We start from the raw sequence: 17,776 nt of genomic DNA, 5'->3' as shown, positions 1-17,776 counted from the left end.
ACAAATAAAATACGTCTTAAAAGTAAAGAACAAAACGCGATAAGTTTTCAACTAGTGGTTGGGAGATAAAGTAAAATAAAGGGCCGTTGAAATTCTGCAGATACCGCGACTAAACTGAATCTCGACAATACGACACCGAGATAAGCCTTTGTGAATAAAATACAAGGTGCACTATGTTCGGCCTTAGAAATAGCGGGAAAAGTACAAGCGTGTCGCTTGAAAAAAATATTAAGCTTTAAATGTAGTGCCTATTGAAATACATTCATTGTATTGTATTAAATAAATAAGAGTATGCCTTTTTCAAGGCAGAACGATAACAATTTCCGCTTCATCAGGTTCATGGCACATCACAGTTTTAATCGCGGCAGTTCTTGTTTCAGTATTATCATAGCAGATAGGATCGGACGGAAGTATACTGCGGAAAGTATTATACTTTACACACTCGTAGTATTGTTTGAGTGAAATGTAGAAACAAAATTAAATTCAACACATAACAATTTTTATTAATATAAGTGATGACTTATTAAAGAAACCATCAAAGTCGCAGAAATATTTTGCGATATTTGCAATCTCCGGAAAAAGCTTAGGCTATACAAATCCTGAACGGCTTAAAGCCCGCAGTTTTAAAGTCCTCACCCGTAGTTATAGAAAGGCCTGCGGGCTCGCCTGTGACTAGGGAAGTCCATTAGCACCAACCGCCGGCCGACACCCCAACACTTTATCTTTAATAGATAAAGGTTTTACCAGAAAAATGGGAGGGTTTAAAGACAAACAGCTTTGTGAGGAAATGCAAAATTTTATTGGTGTGTTTTGTAGTGGAACTTGAAAATTTATTGCTTTTTATTTTAGCAATCAATGTTTGTTCATTAGTAGATTATTCGGAAGACCCTTGAGTGGAACAATAATGGTTTTAAAAAAGTAGATTATTATTTTGTACATAGACTAGGATAATTAGCTGATTAGGATCGACGCAGTCAGCTAATTTAGCATCAATTACTTGGATGTGAACTTATTGGAGTAATCTTTGTTTGATTCTGAATGCTTAACCGATGCTAAATTTCATCGACATTGAAATTAGAAAATTTTGCCGTATAAAGATGATGAATAATTCAGAAAGAAATCCAGACATATCATTGTTCTATCGTTTCAGCGCTTGTTAGCTGATAGTAAATTATAAAACCATAATTCATTCCAATTTAGCAGAAGGTAGTTAAAAATATAATCAATCAATTACTGACAACAATAATTATTGCTTACAGAAAATAAATCAAATAGTAAATCTCATAGCAAACATCTATAAAACTATCCAATTAAAATCGTGAAAGCAGCTCAATTGAAAAGCCAAGCCGATGTAAAGATACAGGATATAAAACAATTAAATTAAAATACTTTGCAGCTACATTCTTCTAACTCAAGAAAGTTTATTGCAATGATATTAACTACAGATAAAACAATACAATGTTGCTTTACTAAGTCTAACGACACACCTGCGCTACGTTCGACATTAAGCGTTCGTTTCAATCGCTCGCTGCGTTTTTTCAAGTCACATCAGCCGTAATAACGTTACTTCCGCGTAGTGCCGAGCCTGCAGATCGATTTGTTTGGCTAAAAAGCGTCTAATGTATTTTACATAGGACACGTCACGGGTTGAGATACGATGCATTTTCCTTAATTGACGTTTAGTCTATATCATAGATTGTTGGCAGCGCCTCGCATGATCAATTATTGTATCAACCACATTGTAAAACTTTTGGCGACTGAAAAGAGTGGCCGTGAGTTTCTTGCTAGCTCTTCTCATAAGGCTCTACCCCCTTTCCGAGCTAGTCGTAGATCAGTAATTGTAACGACTATCATAAGTGTCATTATTCGATCTAAATGAATAAATGATTTGATTTCGATAGTTAATTGAAAGTTCGGCGCACATATCAGTTAACTGTATACTGCGATTGTCAGGTCAGCCACTGAAAGCTTGACAAGTGTGTCGTACACTAACTCAAAGCAATTTACTCCATCTATTTTTGAAGAAACATTGATATTATCTTTTCCAAGTTATTGATTACCAGAAGTACTGTTTGTTACAGTGGTTTGTTCATAAACTGTTATTACTTTATTAATAGTAATTGGATTTATTTTGTTCTTATTGTAGACTATATCAGGTAAAATACCAATTATCTTGCTTAATGACCTGCCGGCAGTCATCATAATTCAAAATTCTAAATAAGGAAATACATTTTTATAATCTTTTATTTACTGATAGTTATCTGGGGGCACGGAAGTGCCCCCGCAAGTCGAGCAAAAAAAAAGCGGCACGGCCGTAACATCCTTTTCTCGAAGCAATTCGGGCTATTTTTGACACCCCTATAATTTCGTTGTGGATAAAACAAGAAGCCTGGATTTTCAGCAACTAATCAGTCATTGTATAAACACGGTATATTGAAAATTTCAGCCAATTTGAACCAGTGGTTTAAAAATTACAACTTGTTAAAATTTTGAATTTTGTCACTCACTGATTCACTGACTCACTGACTCACCGATCATCAAAAGTCTAAGGTACTTCTAGCAGACTTAGAAGCTTCAAATTTAGAATACAAATAGGGTTTAGTGTCTTAATCATGGGAAAAATTTTATATTTTCTAATTTCGGTCCAGTTTTCTAAATACACCAACTGCAACAATAACTTTGTAATCCCATATAAATGTATAAGATTACAAGGTTACATTTGCAGTTAATGAATTATTATTACTGTAGAAAATAAAATAAAAATAAATAGGTGTAAATAGGTACCTACTATATGAGGCATAACGGGAGGGGGTAAAAGGTGGGTAAGGGTGTTTAGCCCATGAAACTTAACAACATTCCCATAGGAAAATATGTTGAATTATGAAAAAAAAACGTCTTTCCATACAAATTGGACTTATGTTTGCTCTACAAAAAGAAGTGAGATGCCACCAAAAACATTCTGTAAAAACCTCAAGTCTCGCCGTAAAAAGATGTGAGATCATTACGTATGTTATTATCATGCCAATTTTAAAAAATACCTTTAAAACAAATATATCGACTTGGTCATCGCAAGAAAACACAAATTCGCCATTAACATTTCAGGAGCATTAACTAATCAAATCATGCGATGGCCAGGTCGGTCTATTTGTTTTAGAGGTATTTTTTTTTAAATTGGCATGATAATAACATACGTAATAACTTAAGACAGAAGGTCCTTTAAGTAGAGACTAAATAGATTAATCGACTTGGTATTATATTGATCTCACATCTTTTTACGGCGAGACTTGAGGTTTTTACAGAATGTTTTTGGTGGCATCGGTTTTACAGGCGGCCAGTGCAATTGCTCTCTCTATATAAAAATACTATGAAAAACTGTTGATAAATAGAAAGAAAACAGTATTTTCCTCATTTCAATATTATGGATAAAAATCCGGAGTACAATATTGTGACTCTTTACAGTCAGTACGGTTGATTACCAAGAGTTTTAAATTTAAAATGAACTGCAAAATAGTTAATACATCGTCCGATAGAGGCGCTGATAAGATTTTAATACTTAATTTATCGATAGCTAGCCGGTTGTCGTTAGTGATAGAATTATAAAAATTAAGTATCAATCGAATTAATTATCGCATCATAGCTATAAGATATTTAACATTTTACCCGATCGTCGTAGGATACCTAATAAATATTAAAGAAAATAATTTAGTGATAAATTCTTATAGAAAAATATCACTAACAATTTTGATCTACTTTTATGAAATCCGTGTTGTCTCAATAATATATTTTCTACAATCATTAACTGTTCGCAGTATCATCACATCATCTCACAGGCAATTTACTTTTACCTGATTTTCTCTGCGATGACATATTTTATCATTTTCTTCTTTAGTTCTACTGTTTTCTAAATATGATTGATTTTGTTTGATTGTTTTAGTCGATAGGTATTCAAGTAAAAACTTTTTAGCTTAGAAAATGTGTTTTTGAAAGTTCCATAAACAATTCTCAAATAGTTTAAACTGTCTACATCACATAGTATTACGAACTTAATTTTATACTGATAGGTCGAAACTACTACCTATTTAGGTCTAAGGTTCTGATTACTAGCCAAAATTAAAGGCTGAGTACTTCAAGCCAAATTCGGTCCAAAAGTCTGAACCTAAACAACTTAAACACCGCACGTAAGTACACACAAATTATGTTCAATCAAAGACTACGGCTCCTATACTATTAGATCTAGTAGATATCGTACGATCGCCCTTGAGATCACGATTTAGGTCACATCCCTATTGAGGCTGCAACGCTTGCAGCTGCAGTTAGGGTCAGATTGGGGTCAAGTTCTTACTATTGAACTACGACTAGAAATATCTATGTAAGTATATGTACCTATATGAGCTTAGTAAATTCTGCTCGCAACTTTATCTATACGAAAAAAAAACATGGAAAAGTTACTATTATTTGCGTTAATCTAAGTTATATTGTATAATATGGACGAAAAGATAGATTGGGCATTATTCGTAATGCTTGGTTATTATGAAAAATGTGGGGAAAGCAAATATGAGCGAGAAATTTTATTTATTGCAAATAACTTTAAGCAGTAAACTATTTGAATCATCAGTTAATGTCTACGTATATCAATACGGAGATATTAACTGATGATGTATTTTCAGCAACAGCTAAACAAAACAAACTTACCACAATTTTAAATATCAAGATACTATCATATCATCCAATACATATTACAGCTGCAATTACTCTAACAAGTGATGCTTAGTATGAAATTTTGTTAATGTTTTTTTTAAACACTAAAGAATCAGAAAGGGTGAGCACTATCTGATTTGACGTCATGTCGTGTCGGTCAAAGGGTTAAGTCTTCAACTCTCACTTCGACAGCGTGGCAGACTAAAGTCTTATCCTTCTCTGATTCAGGTATGAGCAAGATTATTCGCCCTACAGTATGCAATGATGCTCAGATTTTACTTTTGACTTTATATGAGACCCTAAAAGAATAAAATTAAAAAGAAAAATTAAGTTCCAAAGAAATTATGAAAAATAAAGTTTTACTCACCTATAAAATCATAAAAACTATTTATTAAACGCACTAAAGATTTTAACGATGCTCTTTACACGAGTACTCTAATTGGCTTGTATTTAAATGTGCAAGCGCAATCGCCAGTAAAAACTGTAAAAGTCATTTTGTTGCTTTTCATAATACATAAAAAATATCTTATAGGGACCGGCCACACTGCGGGCGGCCTAGCAAAGTTTCGAGTTCTGCGTTCCACGTTCACTGTAATGCTTATCAAAGGCTCATATTATGACTAGTACTTAGAAACGCAGTTTGAAGAACATGTATGTATTATATTATTTAAGTATGTAAAACGGGTTTTTAAAATCATGTTTTCAAGTTGATACTAGTCTAATGTATGTAGAATAGGAATACCTGTATAGTAAAAGTAGTAGTAAAAAGTAGTAAGTAAAAAACGTGCAAGCACTTGGACGGAATTCCGTGTTTTGTTTAAAACTAAGAGTCACGATGTTTGACCAAACTGAAAATGTTTTTAAATAAGAGCTTGTAAAATATTTCTTTTACGATCTATGACCGCTCAAACATGAGTTTTCTGCTCGGCTATGAAAGCTGAACGCTGAACGCTGAACGCTCAGGCAATGTGTTCAACGCCTAAGTGTACCTTTTTTTACTGTCACATATTATCTCTAGTCACTTGTAAAAGGCCTAAGGCGTTTGAATTTAAATATATGAATTCATTATGGGTGTTAAAACGCAGCACATTTTTTTTTTGTTCAGACAAATCTATCTTTAGCCGCAGATCCCATCTCAAGATATGTACGTCCGTCTGTTATAAATAAAAATCATAATTTTATGACGAACCTGCAAGGATGCTTGACGTAGATATGTATATTTATGGGTGGAGATCATCTTTATCATTTTTTATGAAAATATTCTAAATTATTTTATGAATCATCACAGCTCATCTATCTTTATATATATAATTCTTCTGTAAGTGTGTATGTCACTGAACTTCTCTTAAACGACTGGACCGATTTTGATGATTTTTTTTGTGTGTGTTCAAGAGGATCTGAGAATGGTTTAGATTCACAAAAAAATATAAAATACAAAATTCTCGCGTCACAGTTTTCGTTGCCATACTCCTCCGAAACGGCTTGACCGATTCTCATGAAATTTTGTGAGCATATTGAGTAGGTCTGAGAATCGGCCAACATCTATTTTTCATAGTGAAAATATATATTTTTTAATTTACATGGCAAAACAACGTTTGCCGGGTCAGCTTGTATAATATAAAAATGAAACCCGTTTTCCTTGGTCACGGCATCATGCGTGAATGGCTGGACCGATTTTACTAATTCTTTTTGTGTTGTATTTGTTATTATTAGGAGAAGGTTCTTACGGAAAAAAATATTAAGAAAATCTCTCAGAAATGTTGAAATATAGACATTTAATTTTGCATATTTTAGGCAGTACGAAGTTCGCCGGGTCAGCTAGGTAGTTATAATAATATATTATTAAAGCTTAAATAATCTGTTCTTAAGATAAAACACTAATTATAAAAAACTATTACAGTGTGAAGACTTTGTTATTTTTTATAACATGCTTTTTTGCAACAAATTTTACTATTATCCCGAATGAGAATAATGACTGCGAAATTTTAAACACATTAAAATTAAAACAAGATCAGACACTAGACCCCAATTAAATTTTGAACAAACTGAATTACGAATAAATCTTTGCGCATTACGTAGATCAATATTTTTCAGAATATTGCCCAAAAACTTTTTTTTTCTAACAAAATCATGGTTAGAAGCTATAATAGATTGAACCACGACACTTACATCCAGGTTTCCGGAATCAATTTCACCATTGATTTATTAATCCATGAGTTTGACATATCCGGGGGTGAGTGGCTCATTTTTCTGGCCAATTTATTTGATAACTGGCCAATAAATTAGCCGCAGTGATGTTGAGAGCCAATCCTTCAACTGAAATCACTTTGGTGACCTACTTTTTGGAATTGATGGTGCTATATTGGAAAACAGTGATGGCGATTCGCGTTTTTATTGCTTGTTTAACGAATGTGTTTTTATCCAGCTGAGGGTGCAAACAATTAATATTACTATGTGTAGTATAAGCGAGTTAGGATCTTAATTTACAGTCTTTGAGGTAATTGATTGTGTGAGATAGATTATCCAAGGCGAAGATTCCAAATTTATTTAAATAAAAGGTCCTTTGTGATACGGCGGTTTTGTAATATTTTTTTATTGTATAAAACTTTGACATAATTTTCATATTGTACTGGTATCTCAAAAAATATGAGAGCTCCACAGTTTAAGTAAGTGTTACTTTCTTATATCGGCAATACATTCAGCATTTTTTTTTGGAAATTAAATAATTTTATCTAAGAAAAACAGACAGAAATTCCTTCACACATCCTCCCTATCCCATTACTTAATAGTTACATTGAATCTAACACAAACTGGATTTGCCTTCACCGTTGTAGGTTAAACCGTACACAACCTGTTTCTGAGAGGCTGAGCTATTTATAATGAGCTATAAATAAAATGATTGACTGACTGACAGCTCGGCATCCAGCCTCCTAGGCCTAGAAATATGGTCTTTATTAACATTATTATTTAGACAAGTTGAAAAAATAATAAGAACGTATATGGCGCATGAAGATCCGTTATTAAAATAAAAGTTATTAAGCAAAGATGGTAAGCCGTACATAATTAATGTTGTTATAAGGGATGAGATTATACTTTCATTGCTCAATTAAGGATTATTATAATAATGATGTCCTCTAGTCCTCTTACATTGAAACTTTGCAGCACTTTGGTTTTAGTATCTAAATGTCCACGCCAAAGATACACTCGCGATGCGAAGAATTATTCGCAACTACCATTTGCGGCGCCGATAGCCAGTTGCGCTCACCGGTCGGTAAACGATCTGTGGGTTAAGCAACCCTTAGCGCGGTCATTCTATAGATGGGTGACCGCATAGTGATATAGGACGCCGTACTTCGAAGGGCACGTAACAAGTCGGTCCCGGCTGTTGTATACTAAGATAACAGTCGATAAGCCATGTCAAAGGCCTATAGGGCGGCTTGAACAACTTTGACACTCGGTTTAACACTAACCATTCGACAAACAAAGAAACAACCAAACACACCGAGAGGACAGTAATCCAGAAATGTATTTAGAAAACTAAAGCCCAGTTCCCACACTCAATGATCCGCAAAATTAGTATTCTAGCCAGAATCAGTCACTTTCTCACGTGAGAGTGATAGAAATCGTGTAAAGGCTAAACGCTATCAACTGTGTATATTCTACCTGCGTAAGACCTATTCAGAACATGGGGTTGTGTGTCTCAGTTGACAACTATTTGACAGCTACTATGCACAGGGACGGTTTCCTTCTACTATCAACAATCGACTAGCTATCGAAAAATGTTGTTAGAAACTCTGATCAGCGCCTCTAGCGGGCGTAGGCAGAACTATTTTTGGAGAACATTTTAAATGTCAAACTCTTGATTCTCGATAGTTCCGGCTGTATAGAATTGGGCTACTATGCATTGTTTTTTTTCTGAATTAATGAGGCTTAATACCTTATATCAAAGTAACAGTTTACTGCGTAATATATAGTCACTATCAGCTGAGCATACGAAATACGCATGCAACATACCTTACCGCTGTCGGTAACGAAACTTTTCGAAAGAAGGTTCCGTGACTAAAGCGAAACAGTTGGTATTGCGGCAACTTAGTAAAGAACCTAGGCATGCACGATTCATTTAGATTATCTATACTTATATTATAAAGCTGAAGAGTTTGTTTGTTTGTTTGTTTGTTTGTTTGTTTGAACGCGCTAATCTCAGGAACTACTGGTCCGATTTGAAAAAATCTTTCAATGTTAGATAGCCCATTTATCGAGGAAGGCTATAGGTTATATATCATCACGCTACGACCAATAGGAGCAGAGTACCAGTAGAAAATGTTACAAAAACGGGGGAAATTTTGACCCATTCTCTCTTATGTGACGCAAACGAAGTTACGCGGGTCAGCTAGTAAATAATAATTCTGTGCATTCTTTCCTCTTATTCATAAAAATATATGAAGTTATGAAAGGCTTTTAAAGTGTTTTGTTTTTTCACTCCTTAGCGAAATGAAAAAGAGAAAACATATATAACTAAAACAGGTTTATAGTGTGCTTATGAATAAGAGGGTTTGAACAAAGTAGCCGTATTTAATAGGCCACCGTCAGCTTACGGGTCACTGATGTAACAAATTCTGAATTTTATATACCTCTGACAGCTGCAAACATTTCTTATAAGGCTCTCTATTAAGTTGGACTGTAGGAAAGCGGTATTGTTCAACGGCATCCGCATTAGTGTTAATGAGAACGCTTATAAGCCTGTTCCGATATAACCAGTTATTTTATAGATACGTACATTTGCGTGTGAATAACAAACATTCGAATTGCATGTAATAAATGTTTTACTGCTTAACAAGATGTTTGCTGATGAGGAAAAGCCATAAAAGACCATTTAAAATTGGACACTAAAACATTTATATGACCACACCAATGTAACTTGAAACCTCGTGAAAGCTCACGTTACTGCAGACAAAAAGATCAACTTAAATTGGTTAAAATAAACGTACAAAGCGTGACTAGTTTTTTTGTACTTAATATTTTAAAGTACAACTTAGCGTCAAAGGTATCCAAGCCGCTCAAAAGTCTTTGGCATTGCTTGACAATTGCTATCTGAATTCACAACAACTGGGACCGACTTTTGTCCTTCGAAGCTATCGCTCAACCGAAATACCTCCAAGCGGTCACCTATATATGAAATCTTCGGGCTAAGGTTGCTTAACCCACAGATCGTTTACCGACCGGTGAGCGCAACTAGCTCTAAGTTACCCATAAACTTACAAAACATGTCCAGTATTATTAGACCTTTCTGTATTTCAATTATTGCAACTGCTTAAGCATTTACTATTCCAGCATGGTCCTTGCATTTGCTTTCTACAACACGGATCTATTTACACTTGCCATACATACAAGCAAAAAGAACCACCAGCATAACCTGGTCTCCCATTCATTGTAACGAACAAAACGAAAACCTCGTTACAGTACAACACAGATCAACATAAACTAGTCTTCAAAGAAACAAAGGGAATGTCCACTATAAATAGATCCGTTGTTCAATGTTAAGTGTTTAGAACAACGCAGGTCTGATTAAACTGGTTATTGTTACTTGTAAAAGGAATGGCTAGTGTTAGTTGAGCTCTCACGGTCGGTGTTGGTGTGAGCAGGTTGTTATCTAGTTCGGTGCACGGACAACCCGTTTAAACTATATCACTAGATACAGGATAAAATGTTCTGAATAATGAGTATGTCGCTTAGAATGTTTTAATATAGGGCTGGTAAGTATTGAGTATATTTGCCAAGACATTAATTTAATTGAATTTTATTGTTATGAGATGCAAAAGAAAAGTACTAATGGATGGTGGTTTGAAATGAATTTACCTTGCAAATGGATGCAAAAAACTGTTAAATAAGGAACACTCTAGTTACGTTTCAAGTAAAATGGCTACATTTATTGAAGGCACACAAAGTCCCCAACTGGCATTTGTTTATAATTTATAATCATGTTTTATTTCGTTCCCTTTAACAAAATCACACAGTCTTTTGATTGCACCTTGCCCCGGTTGGAGTTTGAAAAGTTTTAACTAAGCCTATGTAATTTGGTCAAATTGGGTACTTACCAAAGCTCCAAAAACATTTAAAGTATTACACACCTAAAATATTACCAAAATAAAGTAGAACCTACTTCGTAAAGCACGTACTAACCCTACCCTATCGTCATGCAGTCCACAGGCCGTGGGCGAAAACATGCACAACCTTCGCTTAAATTCAAATCTTAGCGCGCTTCGAATGTGATGCACGCGTTTAAGGTGAAAGACCTCGGCATTGTCCGCGAAAATGGTAATTTACGCCGTTCAACCATATCTTCTGTTGTATGCGCTCCTGGTAACGGGATTGCGTATTATGTCATTGCTGGTGGAGATTTATTGGCCATTTTGGAATTTATTTACTTGGTTTCTGTTTAAATGTTGATAAGTATTTGTTTCCAGTAACTGTTGGATTATAAGCAGGTGTTTATTTGTCAAGTTAGTTATCAGGAGCTTAAATTACTTTACAACTACAGTACCTGTATATTATAATTCTATAGTAATTTTAACCACAGAATGTAATAACTTTTAAAAGATATAACGTTGTTGTAAAGTGTTTTTTTTTTGTAATTATTTTTCTATATCATCATCATCATGACAAAGATAGATAATATCTTTGTCTTCTTTCTGATCTCATTAACATTTTGTAAGATTGATCGGAGTTACCCCCGGTTTCTGAATACATTTACCAGTAATTTATATATTCAATAGTGTTTAAACACATATAAAAAAAAAATACTGATAAATGTACCTCAGAAACCGGGGGTTAATGAAGCCAATATGTTACGAAGTTATCATGAAAATAAAATCCGCATAAAAAAACTACTTTTTATTCAAGAAATTGTGGTCGATAGCAAACTCAATTGTGGGTTGTAACCGCAAGTTTTACTAACCAGAGTAGAGACTTTGTTTACATTTACATAGCAACTCGCTAAGCAGTGCAAAGTTTTCTAATGAACGGACAAAATAAACCTAATACATTAAACAAATAACAAAATTTACTCATTTAGCGGGCTATTGTCAATAGCATAATTGACTATCCAATTGTAAAAGGGCACAAGTCTTATCTTCTCGATGTAGAGATACGCCTTTTTTGATACAATGTAAAGTAGTATAGATGAAAATTGTTCTAAGCAAAAGAAAGTGAGTACTCGTAAAGAATTCTCTTATAAGTGATGTGTGTTAGAAGCTTTCTGTACAAATATAATGTTATTATCACATTTGTATGTATGTCCAAAATGTTCCCACAGATGTTTTAGGTGACAAGCGTTTTTGCTGGGAAAATTATTCTACAACATGAAAACAGTAGGAAAACTATATGCATAATTTAAAGCCTCTGTGGCAAACTTTTGTTAAAAAAAATTAAATAGACGTTATAATAATCATTATACTCGTACAAAATATCGTCATTATCCTATATGATTTAAGGTCTCATTCGAGAAAAAACCTTGCCCAGCAGTTACATCAATCAAATCAGGATTACATTAAAACACTTATTTAAAGAAAGAAGGATGATAAAATGATGACGTTTATGGATGTGAATGAAACAAAGGAAGTTTGTAAGGATCGTACCAAGTGGTATAATCTGGTCTATGCCTACCTTTATGAGGAAAAGGCGTGATGATTTTATTAAAAAAATAATGAAAGCGATAAAACACTGCACTAATCAGAGCTTACACGATATTCATTAGTGAGACTAATACTACGCTCCATAATTATACACTATCAACAATGTCTGGAAAAACCTCGTGAAGCTTCATAAAAGTGAAACTCTTTAACAATGCTGTACTGCAATGAGATCGTATACACGATAGCAATTACCAAGAGTCGCTGTTTGAATACGAACTGACCCTCGTTTTACTTTTACTAACTTTCTAGGACCTGCTTGTGACCTAGGGTGACTACTTTCAATATTGAGAATGTTATAAGCCCTTATTGGGTGGAGAAATTATGGTTACCTTGTAATTTTAACGGGTTTGTATACAAATTTAATAGAAGACTTATAGGTAAATGAGGTTGTAAAGATTTTAAAGCTTTATTATACTTTTATTCCTACCTCGCAGTGATAGCCGAGTGGTTTAAGTTGGCAGCTCCCACGCAAGTGGTCGCAGATTCGAATCCGAGGCAATACACCAAAAAATACTCCTATCTTTGGTACTGCTTATAATATGTCTGCTGATTACGAGGTCTCGGGGTTAATTCCCGGACTAAGCTAAGTGCTGTTGGCATTTTATAACTTGTAATATAATATATTATTTTCAACAGTAGCTCAGAGTTTGATATTGTGCACAGCATGTGGCAATAGGTTCGCCTTCCATTGCAAGAGACAAACATTGTAAATGGCGAAATGGGAGTGTATTTTATGTACCTCTGCTGCCACCTTCAAATATAGCAGGCGTAATAAACATATTTTTTATGTATATTGTATGATAAATAATAGATCCATTCGTATCTTACACACTCAATATCACAATTATCAGAAATACTTCGTATCAGAAGATCGAGTAGCAATCGCATAAATAATTATTATAAAAAGAAAAGAAAAAGACTATCTCAGACTTGAAATACAAGAGAGGTGTTAATTATGTATTTCTTGCAGTCCACGTAGGTTTGCGAATTGAACAAAAGATTACCAACAATTTGTTCATTCGACGCGTCGAAAGGTGGATTGAGTACACAATTATCTTGTAGAAGCTCATATCAATAATATGTAATTGATCGGCGTGCATGTGGTGGATAGTAATGAATAAATTTACTTACAGAAACATGAAAAAATAAGAAACAGAAATAAAAAAAGACATGATAACATCATGTATTTCTTAAAGCCACCGCTAGTTTTTCAAGGCAATTAAGTTCTGAACTTCTTACCCTAATCTGTCTTAAAAATGTATTTTATTTGAAAAAGAAATTATTATAAAGATTATTTGTAGGTTTTCTAAAAGTTATATAATTATTTAATAGCGGTCGAGTTTGTTATTTCTTTTATTCAAAGAATTTTATCCAGTTTTCTACCATAGACGCTTATGCGAGCTTTCATTTCTAACATCTTCAATACTAGGAAACCATACATCTTTAGCAGTTATCAAAACTCTCTATTCAAATCTGCACGAACTGCACCTCCTCACATTTATGCTTTCCTGGTACCACGAAATCGTCTTTACTAAGAAAACGTTTGTGGATCTGGAGCGTACGGTATATCCAGTATCTTTTTTCTCATTCTAACATCGTGTTGTCTCTGTCGTTTTATGGAATGCTGGTATTTTGTTTCATCAGCTGTTTGAATGAGTTCACTGGCCATGATTGATGGAAGATCCTGTTTTTGATTTTGAGTAACCATCTCGTTATGGTATGTTGTTGAATGCATCAACATTCTTTGCTCTTGTAAATGTAAATTGTGCCCTTATCCTGTGTATTTTTAATGCAGTTGCAGCAATAAAAGGGTTTTGTACTGTATAAGTTCGTTTACTTATAATTTAAGATAAAGTTAAGTAGTTGACGATCTTAATTAGTTAGCTAAGTATAAGGGCTTATTGAAAAGTGATAGATAAACTAAATAAGAAAAATAACTGTCAAAATTACGACAAATAAGTTAACCGATGCTTACTAATAAAGTGGTGAACCTGGGGTTAAGAATTTAAAATCTTACTGTTTATTTTAAAGTGAGTTACACCAGACACTTGAATTACATTTGGCCACTTGCCCGGACTACAAACAATAATAAAATAATTTTACCAACTTTATCGTTCTGTGTAGAATGACAAGCAGATAACGAAACAATGGCTGGATTCTCCGCAAAATTCCTTTATTAACTAGTACTTTTGATTTTGCCTATTATCTACATATTACTAAATATTTTACAAGTGAAACCCTTATTCTCACGCCTAAATGTTTATCTATAGCGTTTTTTATGTGATTTTAAACGCTATTGAATAGATAAACTACCGGTAACTGTACCTCAGAAACCTTGGGTAAGTAGGTATATTATAACCAAATGTGTAGGCAGAGTTTTATGAAATTCACGCACATTTGGATTTTTATAATCTTAGCCAACGTAATAGGGGTCGAGCCTATTGGTACACACAGGGTACGTTACCAAAATCCGGGAAACTACTAAGATTCTTTATATAAATTGGAATAGCTCAATCCCATTCTGTACAACCAGGGAATCGAACACGAAACCTCGTGATAAGATGCCGAAAGACTAGGCAACAGTGGAAGTAAGTCATTAGTCTCTAGAAAATATCGATCAGATCTGGGGGCACGGAAGTGCCCCCGCAAGTCGAGCAAAAAAAAAAGCGGCACGGCCGTAACATCCTTTTCTCGAAGCAATTCGGGCTATTTTTGACACCCCTATAATTTCGTTGTGGATAAAACAAGAAGCCTGGATTTTCAGCAACTAATTAGTCATTGTATAAACACGGTATATTTAAAATTTCAGTTAAATTGAACTAGTGGTTTAAGAATGACAACTTGTTAAAATTTTGAATTTTGTCACTCACTGATTCACTGACTCACTGACTCACCGATCATCAAAAGTCTAAGGTACTTCTAGCAGACTTAGAAGCTTAAAATTTTGAATACAAATAGGGTTTAGTGTCTTAATCATGGGAAAAATGTAATATTTTCTAATTTCGGTCCAGTTTTCTAAATACACCAACTGAAACAATAACTTTGTAATCCCATATAAATGTATAAGATTACAAGGTTACATTTGCAGTTAATGAATTATTATTACTGTAGAAAATAAAATAAATAGGTGTAAATAGGTACCTACTATATGAGGCATAACGGGAGGGGGTATAGGGTGGGTGAGGGTGTTTAGCCCATGAAACTGAATAACATTCCCATAGGAAAATATGTTGAATTATGAAAAAAAAAACGTCTTTCCATACAAATTTATTGGACTTATGTTCGTTCTACAAAAAGAAGTGAGATGCCATCAAAAACATTCTGTAAAAACCTCAAGTCTCGCCGTAAAAAGTTGTGAGATCTATATAATACCAAGTCGATTAATCTATTTAGTCTCTACTTAAAAGACCTTCTGTCTTAAGTTATTACGTATGTTATTATCATGCCAATTAAAAAAAAATACCTTTAAAACAAATAGATCGACTTGGTCATCGCAAGAAAACACAAATTCGCCATTAACATTTCAGGAGCATTAACTTGTCTTCTCGTTGTGCTGATTAGTGTGATACATACTAATAATAAAATCATGCGATGGCCAGGTCGGTCTATTTGTTTTAAAGGTATTTTTTTTAATTGGCATGATAATAACATACGTAATAACTTAAGACAGAAGGTCTTTTAAGTAGAGACTAAATAGATTAATCGACTTGGTATTATATAGATCTCACAACTTTTTACGGCGAGACTTGAGGTTTTTACAGAATGTTTTTGATGGCATAGATTTATTTGATCTATAACACATCGTTTAAAGTCAAATAATAGTACATTTACTTGATTGATGGCGTTGTATAAAATACGACGGATATCAATTAAAGTGCAACCACTATTTATATTACCCTTACTTCCTAGTTCAAATTGATGTACAGTAAAGACGCGCAGTTAATCAAACTATCGGCCGTTTGTCTAACTATCTGTAGTTTGTGTTACCGATGAATAGATCTTGGTTAGCTTGGGGCAAAATATGTTTCATTTTACTAGTTTACAAAACATTATCTTGTATTTTGAATAAGCGTCAGGTGACCTATTTGCTAGATAAACTAGACAGCATGTATGAAAATAACTGTCAAAATTACATCTTATCATACAGTTATCTGTTTAGTTTTTTAACCAGTGAGTGCCCCACTACTGGGCCAGGGTCTCCTCCCGAACGATAGAAGAATTAGGCCTTGAGTCTACCACATCGGCAAACGTACTGTCGTGTATCGAGAGTTTGACATTAAAAATGTACTGCCTAAATAGTTCTTACGGAATCCCGTAGAGGCGCTGTTAGGGCATTGCGGTTAGACGTCTATCTCTTTGTTATACCTTTATAGATTAAGGTTGTCACATCGCTATTATAACGTCGTTGATTCGATTCCCACATAAGCCAATAAGTTGTCTGTATAATCTTGAGGTCAAAAAAAAATTTGTAAAAAAAATATTTTACTTGATACTAAGTTATTATTTTACTTGAATAGTCCACATTCGTATCATCAATATTGTTCGAGTACTCGTATAGAATACATTATCTACTGCATCTAGTGCCAGTCCTTCCTAAATCGATTGCACCATGTGATACATTTAAATTGCTTGCATTTATGAGATCATGGTACTTCCTCGTTCAGTTACTGTTGTGATGAGTGTTCTGTCATTTCATATCTAGAACTTTAGCATAAAAATTTGTAGCAAATCTTAGGCATTTTTATTACACTTATTGCAACGATATATTATGTATATATGCAAAAAATACATTTCATAGAGAATTTTGAATAGGCTTGTAAGATGACTTTATAGGTAAAAATATTACATTTATTGGATCACACAAATATTTATTTCATGGTCGAATCAAAACCTTGAAACATGAATATGCGAAAGCTCACTGTCCTAGCTTAGTGACCGCTATTACTACTATGCCATGGATACCACCATGCTTTCTAATACCTATCGTAAATGAGTAGATAATAAAGATATTTACACATCTGCCTATAAGTTAGAATAAGATTAACACTAGAACCAAATACACAGAACTGTCAGTCAAGAAAACATATTTATATCATCCAAATTAATTAATTTTAACCAAATGAAGGTTGCGTGCTACTTTTAATATAAACTTTCATATAAACTTGTCATAATTATGTTCATAAATCAAGATGGCAGCTAATTATTAAGATGTTATCTCAATAACATTTTAATTGTGATGTTCGCGGTTATAATTCGTAAATAAGATTTGCGCTACATGTTCCGTTAGATAAAACTGATTATTAAAATAAAACTTATATTACATTTATTTAAAGCTCGCAAACCCACGCGGCTCTGTTCTACAAACATACATATATTTCCTTACTTTC

At 33.8% G+C, this 17,776-nt stretch overlaps 1 protein-coding gene across 1 annotated transcript in view; it reads right to left on the bottom strand.

Moving 5' to 3' along the window:
* Window positions 1-17,776, bottom strand: part of LOC142982803 (serine protease inhibitor dipetalogastin) — a 77,363-nt gene that overhangs the window by 6,945 nt on the left and 52,642 nt on the right. The window lies entirely within an intron of this gene.

The sequence above is a fragment of the Anticarsia gemmatalis genome, chromosome 22 (assembly GCF_050436995.1).
Source record: "Anticarsia gemmatalis isolate Benzon Research Colony breed Stoneville strain chromosome 22, ilAntGemm2 primary, whole genome shotgun sequence".
In the NCBI taxonomy this organism is placed as follows: domain Eukaryota; kingdom Metazoa; phylum Arthropoda; class Insecta; order Lepidoptera; family Erebidae; genus Anticarsia; species Anticarsia gemmatalis.
Note: the sequence above shows the minus strand (reverse complement) of the source record. Positions and strands in the feature narration are given on the sequence as shown.